Raw genomic sequence first — 13,079 nt, 5'->3', positions numbered from 1 at the left:
AAGACTTGTTTGAGTGTATTATATTCTATTGTCTTTACATGTTACTGAATAGGTACGTTTTGATTGCTTATACCTCTTCATTTTATTTTTGACATTTTCTTTATTTTGTTAAAATAAAGTTATAATAACAACAACAACAATAATAATAATAATAATAATAATAATAATAATAATAATAATAATAATAATAATAATAATAGTAGTAGTAGTAGCAGTAGTAGTAGTAGCAGTAGTAGTAGTAGATAGTAGTAGTAGTAGTAGTAGTAGTAGTAGTAGTAGTAGTAGTAGTAGTAGTAGTTAGTAGTAGATAGTAGATAGTTAGTAGTAGTAGTAGCAGCAGTAGTTGTATATATTATTATTATTATTATATTATTATTTATTATTATTAATTATTATTATTATTTTATATTATTATTATTATATTACATTATTTTATATTATTATCATTATTATTATTATTAATATATTATTATTATCATTATTATTATTATTATTATTATTATTATTATTATTATTATCAACATCAAAATCGTCATCTCCATCATCTTTATTATCATACTACTACTACTACTACTACTACTACTACTACTACTACTACTACTACTACTACTACTACTACTACTATACTACTACTACTACTATACTACTAGTACCACTCCTACTGCTATACTACAATACTCAATATATATATATTCTATACTATAATATACTAATAATAATACTATATAAATATACTATATATATAAATATATAAGTGGATTCTCAATAAAAATTAATTTATAATAATATAATAATAATAATAATAATAATAATAATAATATAATAATAATAATAATATTAATATATAATAATAATAATAATATAATAATAATAATATAATAATAATAATAATATAAATGTTATTATTATATTATTATTATTATTATATTATTATTATTATTATTATTATTATTATTATTATTATTATTATTATTATTATTATTATACGAAATAGGGTTGGGCTACAAATTGTTTCGTACAGCCGAATTTAAATTTTTCACAGCAAGCACAGCGTTACTGGCAAATCTAAAAACTAAAATATTGACGGCTTGATATACGATTAATATGCAAAAAAAGCCAACAAAAAAAAACAAACAAATCTTTAATAAAAGGTAATTCTACCACCCAGTGATTATTATAATAGCTTCTAGGGCATAATGATCACAATATGGTCACATTTGATGTGGGACATCTAGCCGCCCAGTTCCCAGATCATTTGCGCGAAGCCACCCACATACTTTATTACCGAATCAATTTTGATCGTTGATAGTTCAAAAGATTCGTCTTGATCTCTGTACATTTCTACAATAATAATAATAATAATCTTTATTGTCCAAATAGGCAATTATTGTTAGCTTACAGGGGAAAAAGTATTTAAAATAGTAGTAATAATGATGATAATAATACTGATAGTTATGATGATAATAATAAAATAATAATATTAATGATAATAATAATAATAATAATAATAATAATAATAATAATAAATAATAATAATAATAATAATAATAATAATAATAATAATAATAATAATTAATAATAATAATAATAATAATAATAATAATAATAATAATAATAATAATGATGATGATGATGATGATGATGATGATGATGATGATGATGATGATGATGATGATGATGATGATGATGATGATAATAATAATAAGAAGTTAGTAGTATAATAATTAAAATAGACGAGTACCTGTTCGTAATAGCCTTTATTTCCTGGCAAATATTATTTAGGGTTCTCCACTCGCTCGGGCAAAATGAACAGTCATTTGGTTACACATTCATATCTACTAAGGAGAATCGCTATCTGGACCTAGACATGTTTCGACTGTTGTTGTTAGTTCAAAAGTGAATCACCACTGGAATGCCCTTCAACAGTCGCAACGTCACTTCCCTCGTAATGACGCATGGTAACTTAGTAACTGGCTCTAAACTATCGGATCAATGGCGTTATGAAATAGTTCTCCGACGAGCATAAAAGCGTATCCAGAGGAAAAAAAACAACAAAACATTATAAATCTCATCATGTTTTGACTGTTATACATTCTGATCACATGACATATGAAAAAGTTCTAGCCAGCATAAAGAATGAAAAGTACTGATTGTCTTTGTTTAGAACCACGATTTCCGCCGTTGCTGACTATTGAATCCAATTTAAAACTAAGAGCGTATTATTAAAACGGTAAGGATTTTATCACTCTGATATCGACTCTTTTCACGTCTTTTGTCTCGAAGAGATTCTTGGTCTGATCCCTACTCAATATATTTTGTGATTATCAGATAAAAATTTTCATGAAGTTGATCGGACCTGTTCATTTATTTATTTATTTATTTATTTATTTATTTATTTATTTATTTATTTATTTATCTATTCATTTATTTTGCTATCAATGCTATCCCAATGATATACAACACGGTATTCCCGTTATTACCGAGTGGATTCAATAAAGCAGGTTGCAACTTAAAATAAGTAAAAATGTCGTTAAATAAATCGCCTTTGACCACCTGTTTGAGTATATTTTTTTTCCATCTTTGACGGTTTGGATAAATATGTTATTCGTGTTCCCTTGGAATGCCATAGAAGAGTTTCTATAATATATCTATCTTTCATCTCTTAATGGTTTATAAATGGTTATGTGAATTCAAAGCAGGTGGGAGAAAGGCCAGAAATAGAAGGCTTTTGTTGGATCGCATGAAAAACGACCGAGGTCAGGAATTCCAATGCCAAAATACCAAAGAGTGGAATGAGGTAGAGATACAGTGCTGGACAAATAGAGATTTCATTCTTTGGTTTTAAATGCTGATATATAACGCAAAATGATGAGACATAATTCTAAGGAACTAGATATGTGGAAACAAGATTAACGCACGTGTCAAATGAAAATGTGGGTGACCTCCTTTTTTTTGACTAACGAAAATGTGAAAAATTGAGGGGCAGGCACTGCTGTAAGGTAAAGATCAAAAACAAACTTTTTCAGATCTTTAACTGACGATAATGACATTGATTGATGTGACTTTAAATTGAATGGAAAAATAGATTGGTAATTCTATTTCTCTACAACGGAGGATTTATAAAACAAATGCATTTTCTGAAAGGCTTAATATTTCCCATTTAACCCTCTCATTACCAGCCATTTTCAAGATTTCCCCCAAAACTTTACACCCAACTAATACGAAATAGATTTTTTATCACTCAGACATAATAGCAGTAAAATTCTTGAGATACATAATTTCTTTACCAAAACATATCCTACAACACCTGTTCATTTTCTTTACATTTTATGATGTACAAAAGAAATTTGAGTAAGAAAATGGTTGGTTGTATCGTAACGAATATGACGATTTTCCTATAGTTGGTAAGGAGAGGGTTAAACACACATACGGTGAGTAGAAGTTTTGTAGATGGAATCCGAACAACGTGAAATATTGTTTGTGGAATGTCAAAAAATTGGACACGACCCGATTGAATGCGGCTGGCTTGTCTCTCGAATCGAAATATTGATGGTTTTTTTTGCAATAAATTCTAGATAGGCTACTATACCAATTTTAAAGGCGAAGTAATGGAATGTGTTCACTGGCAATTTTTCCGGGATGAATCTGTTACAAGTAGGAAAACTAAACGGAATTCCTAACATGAGCCACTTATCGACCAAAAAGGAAAGACGCCTTTTGCCTTTTTCAGACCACCAGAACTCATAATTATTAGGCAATGTAATTTCTACTGACGAGGCTTCAGCAGTTAGCCCACTGGAGCTTCTGAGTAAATCACTACATGGTCCGCTTTGCGAGCTCCCGAGTCATTGTCTCTATTCACATGAGTAAGGTGGAGTCCATTCTTTAATGGGCCTTTTTATATATATCAATATTGTAGCTCAAGAAACAGCATTCATTCTCTTCAGTAGAAGAGAGTTTCATAAAATAGAAATTTTATAATTCAGCCTGGTATTCAAATTCAGTTTTCAGAATTTCCTTTAACTCGCCGTGTACGTATTTGCGGATCTGATAAGTCAAATTGTGATGGGCTCATTGTTGTGATGAAACAATTACTCAAATCAACGCAAAAATTGTCCATTACAACAATGTTAAAACAAACAAGCCTATAATTGCATGGATTATCACACCTCCTGCTATACATCTAGAGAAAATCCCAAAATACCTCCAGATAGAGACCGAAGGCAAAGAAACGAAGCAAAAAAAAAAAAAAAAAAAAAGAGAAAAAAGAAAAAAAAAAGAAGACAAACAAAACAAAAGACCCCCCCCCCTTTTTCCAAAGAAAAAAAAAAAAAAAAAAAAAAAAAAACCCAGAAAATTATCTATTTTTTAACAAAAATAGTTAGTTAAAGAATGAATTGGATGTATCAATTTGTTTGTCTTTTGTTATTGGCTTTTTTTTGCGACTCACCCCAGTTTGAAAATTAAATCCGTTTAATGAAATTACGATAAGTTAGCAACTTTGAAATAAACCAACCTAGATATACTTTAAACAAATTAGTCACGTAAAAATATAAATTTATTGCTCGAAATGTCATCACACGTCTCTTCGTTCCACGATCATTAAGAATCGGAAGTCTTCCTGCCACTTAGGGTGAGCACTGTTTCATGAGATTGCATGTGAGCGTGAGTAAGGCGAGGCAGGTGGATGCAAAAAGCAAATAAAATCAACCAAAGCGAAGACGGAAACTAAACTTTCATCATTGTTATGATAAAACCATAACACTTTTTCATCTGCTATGTGGATGTTTTCGTTATATGTTATCACATACGCCCCTTTCACATACTTTCTCGTTTGCGGTCAACATCGAAGTTTTGTCTGCCTATCATTAGGATGAAGAGAACTATAAAAATATGCGTTGGTGTCTAGGGAGGTATGTTTTCTCGTGCTGCCAATAAATCAAGCATTGTTGAGCGTGATCAATGACTGTATATTGACAACAATATCAATACTCTTGGATCATGCATTCTACTGACAGGACCCCAGTCGACTATTGTGAGAAGGAGTACCTGGTCGATAATTTAGAGCCAGTTACTAAGTTACCATGCGTCATTGTGAGGGAAGTGACGTTACGACTGTTGAAGCGTATTACAAATGATGAAACGTGTTATATTATTCGGCGTCCAAACATATCTTCAAGAATCATTCTAAAGTAATAAGTTCTAAGTAAATACATAATATATGAAATATAGATGTTCGTACGGCTATGTGGTCTTATAGTATGACCCTCGCCTTCGGATCGGCAAGTCCAGGGTTGGAGTGCCACTCTGGGCGGCGCATAGTTGAGGCTCTTTACTTACGTTCTCTCACCGTACAAATTAAATGAGTACCAGGCCGTTAACATCGTTGGCTCTGTCGGAAATGGAAATAATATAATACCGCCTAACAGGTGTCATGTCTCGTCTTACATGTTAAATATTGTTATTTGCTAGGGACCCCCATGTAAAACGCTTTGAGCATGTTTAGTGGATATAAAGCTAGATATATAAAAATGCTCAGGTGTTTTTTTTTTAACATTCAGGTGAAATAACAGATAAATGTTATACGAAATTCAAGCGAATATTTATTATATTTGTTTTGTAGAACGCATGACATTATGACGTGAGATAACACAATTGTATAGTAACACTAACAAGTAATGCTACACCATGGCAATGTTTTAACCATTGGCGCTTTATAGATATTCATTTTACACCAGAGTACGGTGAAAGAATGCGAGTAAAGAGAATATTCCAAGGACTCAACTGCGCGCCACTTAGAGCGGGACTCAAACCCAGGACCTATAATATCGTATATATATATATATATATATATATATATATATATATATATATATATATATATACATATATGTGTGTGTGAGTGAATAGAATGCGGTCCAATCCATTTTCGTTGACATATGATGTCCCTCATAGGAAAGAAAATCAAAAGACATATAAAAGTTATGTAAACAACATCAATACTTCAAACGCATCCCCAGATTCTGTCATAACAATTTATTTATTGTATCGTCTTTGTCTATCTATTTGTCTATCTTTGTCTCTCCGCCTCTCACTTTCTCGTTCTTTCTTCCACATCTGCCCATAATAATATTATTGCTACATTAATAATGCTAGGTGTAAGGGAGTATAGGTAAATGGAAGGAAAAGACCCCAATCAAATCATGTCATCTCGTTTCTCAGGCTAGATATGTGAGTAACACAAAGAAAGTTCATTTAATTATAATATTCATTTAAAACACGTTAACTGAGTCACATGTCCTCAACATTGGATTCAATAGTCTGATGTCACGTTGCCCAGCAACGGCGGCCACCGTGGTTCTAAATAAAGAAAATCGGTACTTTTTATTCTTCATGCTGGCTAGAACTTTTCATATGTCTTGTGATCAGAATGTGTAAAAGTAAAAAAACATGATCAAATTTATGTTTTTTTCCCCTCTGGCTACGCTTTTATGCTCGTCGGAGAAATATTTCATAAGGGCATCCGCCAATGTTCCGATAGTTTAGAGCCAGTTACTAAGTTACCATGCGTCATTTCGAGGGAAGTGACGTCATGACTGTTGAAGGCTATTGGTCTGTATTAGAGAGAAAACGATTACACGCGATATAGCGACCCAGGGTTTTTTTTTAATTTTTATGGTATGACCTTTACTTTCTACCGTTTATAAGCAGGTCCAACTTCCTAGTTAATGTTATGGGAATAGATTGTTGGGAAGAACAAAAATGGCCCGAAGCGGAGTAGAACCCAGTCTGTTCGCGTTGTTAATAATAATAATAATAGTAATATAATAATAATAATAATAATAATAATAATAATAATAATAATAATAATAATAATAATAATGATAATAATAATAATAATATCTTTATTGTCCATGAAGGCAAATTTTCATTTGGTTACAGCATATACATAATATACGTAAACAGACATAAATGAAACAAAAAGTGCAACAACAACAAAAAACACACACACATAAACACAACCCCATGCCTTGCTTGCCACTATGCCATTTTCACCGACTGCCATTTTGAAAAAAAAAAAAAAAAGGGAAAATGAAGGATCGGACAGCCAATGGAAAATCTTTTCTCATTTACCCATAACCAATTAATTAACTTCCGTACTCTGAAAAAAATTGTATTCGAGAAGTCCCAGGCTTGATAGTATTTGCCCAGGTGAGGGTAATTTAAATCGATCGATATTTGAAGGACAAGTTCTCTGGCCAAATTTGCAAACGTGCGTTTTTCCAGAGTACGGCAGTTAAATGGTTAACAATCCCATGATTTCATTTTTTAGAGAGAAGTAAACTGTTATGTATTGCTCAGTGACTCCCTTTTTCATTCTGGCCACAAATCCTTTTCTTCTTATTGGTAACTAAAATTATCAAAAAGTCTTTACCCAATACTTTCTCAAAAGCAACATCGGGTTTAACTCACCCAATCCTGGAGATTTTTGCGAATTTTTTTTCTCCAAAATTGGGGAAAAAAAATTATTTAAAATGAACATGTGCATAGATAGTTGTATTCAACTACCATTAACATGTAAAACGTAAGAACATTAGCTTTGATACCACGCCTATAATTTGTCTCATAAAAATGTAACAAATAGGCATGGGGTAAAAGTTAGCCCAGGTATACTACGGATATAGTCGGTGTTATGGTTGAGTGAGTTAAGGTTGTTTTTTTTTGTTGATAAGTTGATAATAACAAGAAAAATAATTGAGCTTTATATAGCGCATATCCACAAAATGTGCTCAAAGCGCTTTACAAGGGATCGCTGGTCAACAGCAACATTTAACATGTAGGCCGGGACATGACGCCTATTAGGCGATATTACAATTTTTCGGACAAAGACAACGCTGTTAATGGCCAGGTCCTCATTTTACACCCGAGTACGGTGAGAGAATGTGAGTAAAGAGCCTTTTCAAGGACTCAACTTTGCGCCGAGCGCAAGGCTCGAACCCAGGACATTCCGAAAGCGAGTGTCATACCACTCGACCACATAACCGCAAGTGAAAGGAAGTGAGAAGACGGGTGTCAGAAGACAATAGAGAATGAAAACTTATGCGACGATGGGCAACAATTTGGTCTTACGTGGTGGCCACTCGTCGATTAATGAAATGAGGTATCTAAACGTTTTTGGCCAAGATGAAAATGAAAAAAATTCCCGTGTTTTGCTATTATTGTAATGAGTACGGGTTGTCACTCACAGCTGACTTGAAATTCAGACAATAGCTTGGATTGTTCATGAATCTTTCTTCGTCTAAATCCCTTTACCACCCTGCCTAGCATTTTCTTGACAGACTTCCGACTGGTATGATATCTTATCTGTTTGTGTAAATACCCAGTGTTTGTAGAATCACGTCATACTTGGTGGATAAGAGAATAAAACACAAAGAAGTGATCTTAAAGTCTCAGTGACAAAGTGGGTTTAATCAAATTACGTGGTTTAGGAATATTGCATTGAATATAATAATAATAATAATAATAATAATAATAATAATAATAATAATAATAATAATAATAATAATAATATAATAATAAAATAATAATAATAATAATAGTAATAATTATAATAATAATGATAATAATAATTGAGCTTTTATATAGCGCAATATCCACTAAACGTGCTGAAGGTGTTTTACAAGGGATCCCTAGCCAACAGCAACACTTAACATGTAGGACGAGACATGACGTCTGTTAGGCCATATCACATTTTATTTTTTCGGATACGGGTACTCATTTTACTCCGGAGTACGGTGAGGGAATGTGAGTAAAGGACTCAACTATGAGCCGTTCAGAGTGGTATTTGAACCCAGGACCTTTCGATCCAAAGGAGAGTGTCATACCACCAGACCACACAGCCGCACTCCCGATTCTGGTCTTCAACTCTTAGTCGGGTCTGTGGTCTTTATGTTTAGGCAAACCATCCAAGCGAGCAGCCTTTGGCATTTTCATAATATAAAGCTGGTTAAAACTGGTCTAATCCCCGATGTTGTCACCCTAGTATCCCCTTCCATTGTGCTCTTGTTTGTTTGACACTCGCGTTCTTTCTAATACGACTTTATGGGAAGTCTAATTTATTTTCCATTGCATGGCAAGAAATAGTTCTCTGTTCGTTTTGTATCGCTTAAAACATAATCGGTTCTAAAACCCTTTAAATGCTCTGTGTAACGTTTATGCATACAAGTACATCAATTATATAAAAAGCATTCAATGTTAATTGATTGATAACATCAATATTTAAATATCTAATACATAAATAAGTTTCACATTCAATATCCGTAGTATAATTAACTCTATTTACAGTCATTTGGTATGTCCAATTTTGTACGTTAGAGAGTTTAAAATAATTGATGTACAAAATGCAATAATATTATCCAATGTCATTCTAACAGGCGTCATGTCTCGTCCTACACGTTAAGGGTGTTTCTGTTGGTTAGATACCTCTTGTAAAGCGTTTAGTGGACATTGCGCTATAAAAAGGTCATATTTTTGGATAAAGCCTCGAGTAATAGATGATCCTTGTTAAAGAACAGCGTGTCTCAACGTACTCATTCATTCATTAATCGGAGTTATTCATTTTGTGTCTAAAACTAAAACCATGTTCCACAAAACACAATTGTCTCCAGGAAAATAAACACACAAAATCCATAAAGCGCCAATGGTAAAAGAAATTGCCAGAAATAATCTTATAGGGCTAATAGTGTCGCATTACTCGTTAGTAGTGTTAGTGTAATATTACGTTATTTCACATCATAATGTCATGCGTTCTATATAAATATTCGTTTGAGTTTAGTAAATCTTTTATCTTTAATAACATTATTCATTATTCATCAAAATCAAATATTATGTTGGTAAGTTCTTTATCAATGGCATTCTTAAAAACATTAATTGAATTATCTATAATTTTTTGTCTCAAACTTTAGATTATTCCAAATTGTCACAGTTCTTTGAATTATGTTATTTTTCCTTATAGACGAATTACATCCTTCAACAAATATCTCTCCCCTAGTGTTTGTAACATGCGAATAATTTGAAAAATCATTATAATCCATATTGCAAGAACCATTCACGAGTCTATATTTATGAATAAGATCTACGTCTCTTAAAAAGTAATTTTACAATATCAAGTCGTTTCAAGTTTCATTAATTTGTGTTAATAAATATCAATAATTTGAGACAAAATATTTTTTTCAATGTTGTAAATAAAATTACCCAAGGATTCATCATTTTGAGCATCAGATCAATGTTTGGCATCAATATCTTTCTGATTCTGACTTTTGCCAGTTTTGAGAATAAGGTCGGCACATTTTATTGATGCCATGCGTTTAAGTAAAATATTCACAACATCCGCCATCCAGATTAAACTTACCAACACACAAAATTGTGTGAGACCTTTAACATTTACAGTCCGATTGATATCATAATTTAGTGAGAACAGGCAGTCTAAAAATAATAACAAAGAGTTGAGTGACGCCAACTTCGCTCCTTATATAAGATTTTAAAAAAATTTAAACTCCAATAATTACATACTGTGATGTAGACATTCCACATCAAGTCAAGGCATATTTTCTCCATAGCCGCAACCCTTAAAATTTCAATACAAAAATAAATGTCAGTACCTGGGAAAATAAATAACCCTCCCTCGATGCCTTTACAAAATAAATCTGATAAAATAAACATTAAAAAGCCCAGCTGCATATTGCATCATCCATCTCGACTAGGAGGTCATACGAGTGCATTTTGGATAAAAACAGCTTTGGTTTAGAAGGGAAGCAAATGCAAATAAATACGCACATGACTGAAAATAAAGACTGTGGGAAAACTCTTTTGTTTTCTTACCTCCCATAATTATTTGAAAGAAAAAAGATTTGGAATGAAATGGGATCGACTTTAACCATTTAATTGTCGCACTCTGGGAAAAAACAGGTATTTAAAAATTGGGCTTCAAATATCGATCGATTTAAATGACCCTCCCTCATCTTGGCTAAAAGTCTCAAACCTGGGACTTCGAACTTCTTAGCAAAAACTCTCAAACTTGGGACTTTGAATGTTTGAAGTCTCAGGTTTGAGAGTTTTTGTCAAGATGAAGGTGATTTAAATGGATCAATATTTGAAGATATTTGTTTCTATGTTATATGTTTGTGTTGAGAATATTGGCTATTAAGCTTAACTGCTGGCCAGGTAACTTCGCGGTGGTTGTGAGTTGGATTCGCGGTCTCCAGTAGTCGGTGAGAGAGAGAGAGAGAGAGAGAGAGAGAGAGAGAGAGAGAGAGAGAGAGAGAGAGAGAGAGAGAGAGAGAGAGAGATAGCTCTAGTAATGAATGACCTGAGTTTGATACGAATTTTTTAAGGTTCGTGGATAGCTCATACGGTAGAGTCACGCTCTCACCGGCCAGGCGGAGTTGTCGTACCAATAAGGTCGCAGATTCAAACCCCATCACCGCCGCGAAAATGTTTTATTCTCTATTTTCTTCTGGCACTTTTCTACTCACTTCATCTCTATTTGAAGAACCGGTTTTCTGGCCCAGTTTGTGAATGCACGTTTTGTCTTTTTCCAGAGTACGGCAGTGTACTGGTTAACTCACTCAACCCTAACACCGACTATATCCGTAGTATACCGGGGTTACTTTTACCCCATGCCCATTTATTATATTTTTCTGAGACAAATTATAGACGTATTATCAAAGCTAATACTCTAAATTGTTACATGTTAATGGTTGTTGAATAAAACTATCTATGTACATGTTCATTTTTAATACATTTTTTCTCCAAATTTGAAAAGTAGCAAAAATGTCTAGGATTGAATGAGTTAAACATTGTTTGGGTTTGTATTGGAGGATTGGAGGGAACAGTTTCTAAATTAAGCCTTACTCTTACGAAACGATTACATTACATTTTGGTCAGAAAACATTTACTTAACTCTCTCCTTACTTACCGACCATTTTCAGAATTGGATTCAATAGTCTGATGTCACGTATCCCAGCAACGACGGCCATCGTGGTTCTAAACAAAGAAAATTGGTACGTTTTATTCTTCATGCTGGCTAGAACTTTACATATGTCTTGTGATCAGAATGTGGAAAAGTCAAAACATGATCAGATTGATGTCGGTTTTTTTCCCCATCTGGATTCGCTTTTATGCTCGTCGGAGAAATATTTCATAAGGGCGTCCGCCATTGTTCCGATAGTTTAGAGCCAGTTACTAAGTTACCATGCGTCATTACGAGGGAAGTGACGTCACGATTGTTGAAGCGTCCCGAAATGAAAAAAAAAACAGCTTTACAAAACAGCGTTAAGTTTTTATAGCTGTATCAAACATTTTTCTTCAAATGTTTTGAATGTACATAACACATTTGAACAAGAATTATGTTCATTGTATCGTAACAAATGTGACGATTTTCCTGTCGTTGGTAAGGATAGGATTAATAGATCGGTCGTTCAAAATCATCGTGAAAAATTCTAAATTGGAACCCAGTCGACGCTACCGATTGCTTAAATTGAGTTTTCTGATAAAATTGTGATTTTGAAAAAGCGTTTTGACCGTGTAAGGAGAGGCTGGTTGAATACGTCAATCTCACAAATCTATGAGGCTATGTTGTCAAGTGATATGACACGTGCCTTCGGATCGGAAGATCAGGGGTTCGAGTCCAGTTCTGAGTGGTGCTTAGTCGATTCTTTGGAAAAAACACTTTTTATTCACATTCTTTCATCTTACTCATGGGTAAAATGAGTACCTGGCTCTTTACAGAGTTGTCTCTGTCCGAAAAAAATAATGTTATCCTGTATAGCCTAACAAGCGTCATGCATTGTCCTGCATGTTAAGTGTCGCTGTTGGCAAGGGACATTGTGCAAAGCACTTTGAGCACATTTCGTGGATATTGACCTATAATCTATAATATGCTCTTTTTTGCGTCTTTTTATTTTGTTTATTTACTTTTTTATAACGATGAGTATATTTTCCACCTATTCTACCCCCCCCCTCCTTACCCTCCTCCCCCAATGGGATTGGGTTGCTGGGCCTACTTTCAATCCCGTCGA

General features: G+C 33.2%; 2 protein-coding genes across 2 annotated transcripts in view; one reads left to right on the top strand and one right to left on the bottom strand.

Moving 5' to 3' along the window:
• Positions 1-4,628, bottom strand: part of LOC144971548 (uncharacterized) — a 52,997-nt gene extending 48,369 nt beyond the window's left edge. The window contains exon 1 of the mRNA XM_078912569.1: positions 4,451-4,628. The gene's annotated coding sequence lies outside the window, so the exon portion shown is untranslated. The remainder of the gene's footprint in view (positions 1-4,450) is intronic.
• The window catches only part of LOC144971547 (little elongation complex subunit 2-like), a 107,906-nt gene that overhangs the window by 77,237 nt on the left and 17,590 nt on the right, over positions 1-13,079 (top strand). The window lies entirely within an intron of this gene.

The sequence above is a fragment of the Berghia stephanieae genome, chromosome 4, assembly GCF_034508935.2.
Source record: "Berghia stephanieae isolate SIO BIC M18660-M18661 chromosome 4, UCSD_Bste_1.3, whole genome shotgun sequence".
In the NCBI taxonomy this organism is placed as follows: Eukaryota; Metazoa; Mollusca; class Gastropoda; order Nudibranchia; family Aeolidiidae; genus Berghia; species Berghia stephanieae.
Note: the sequence above shows the minus strand (reverse complement) of the source record. Positions and strands in the feature narration are given on the sequence as shown.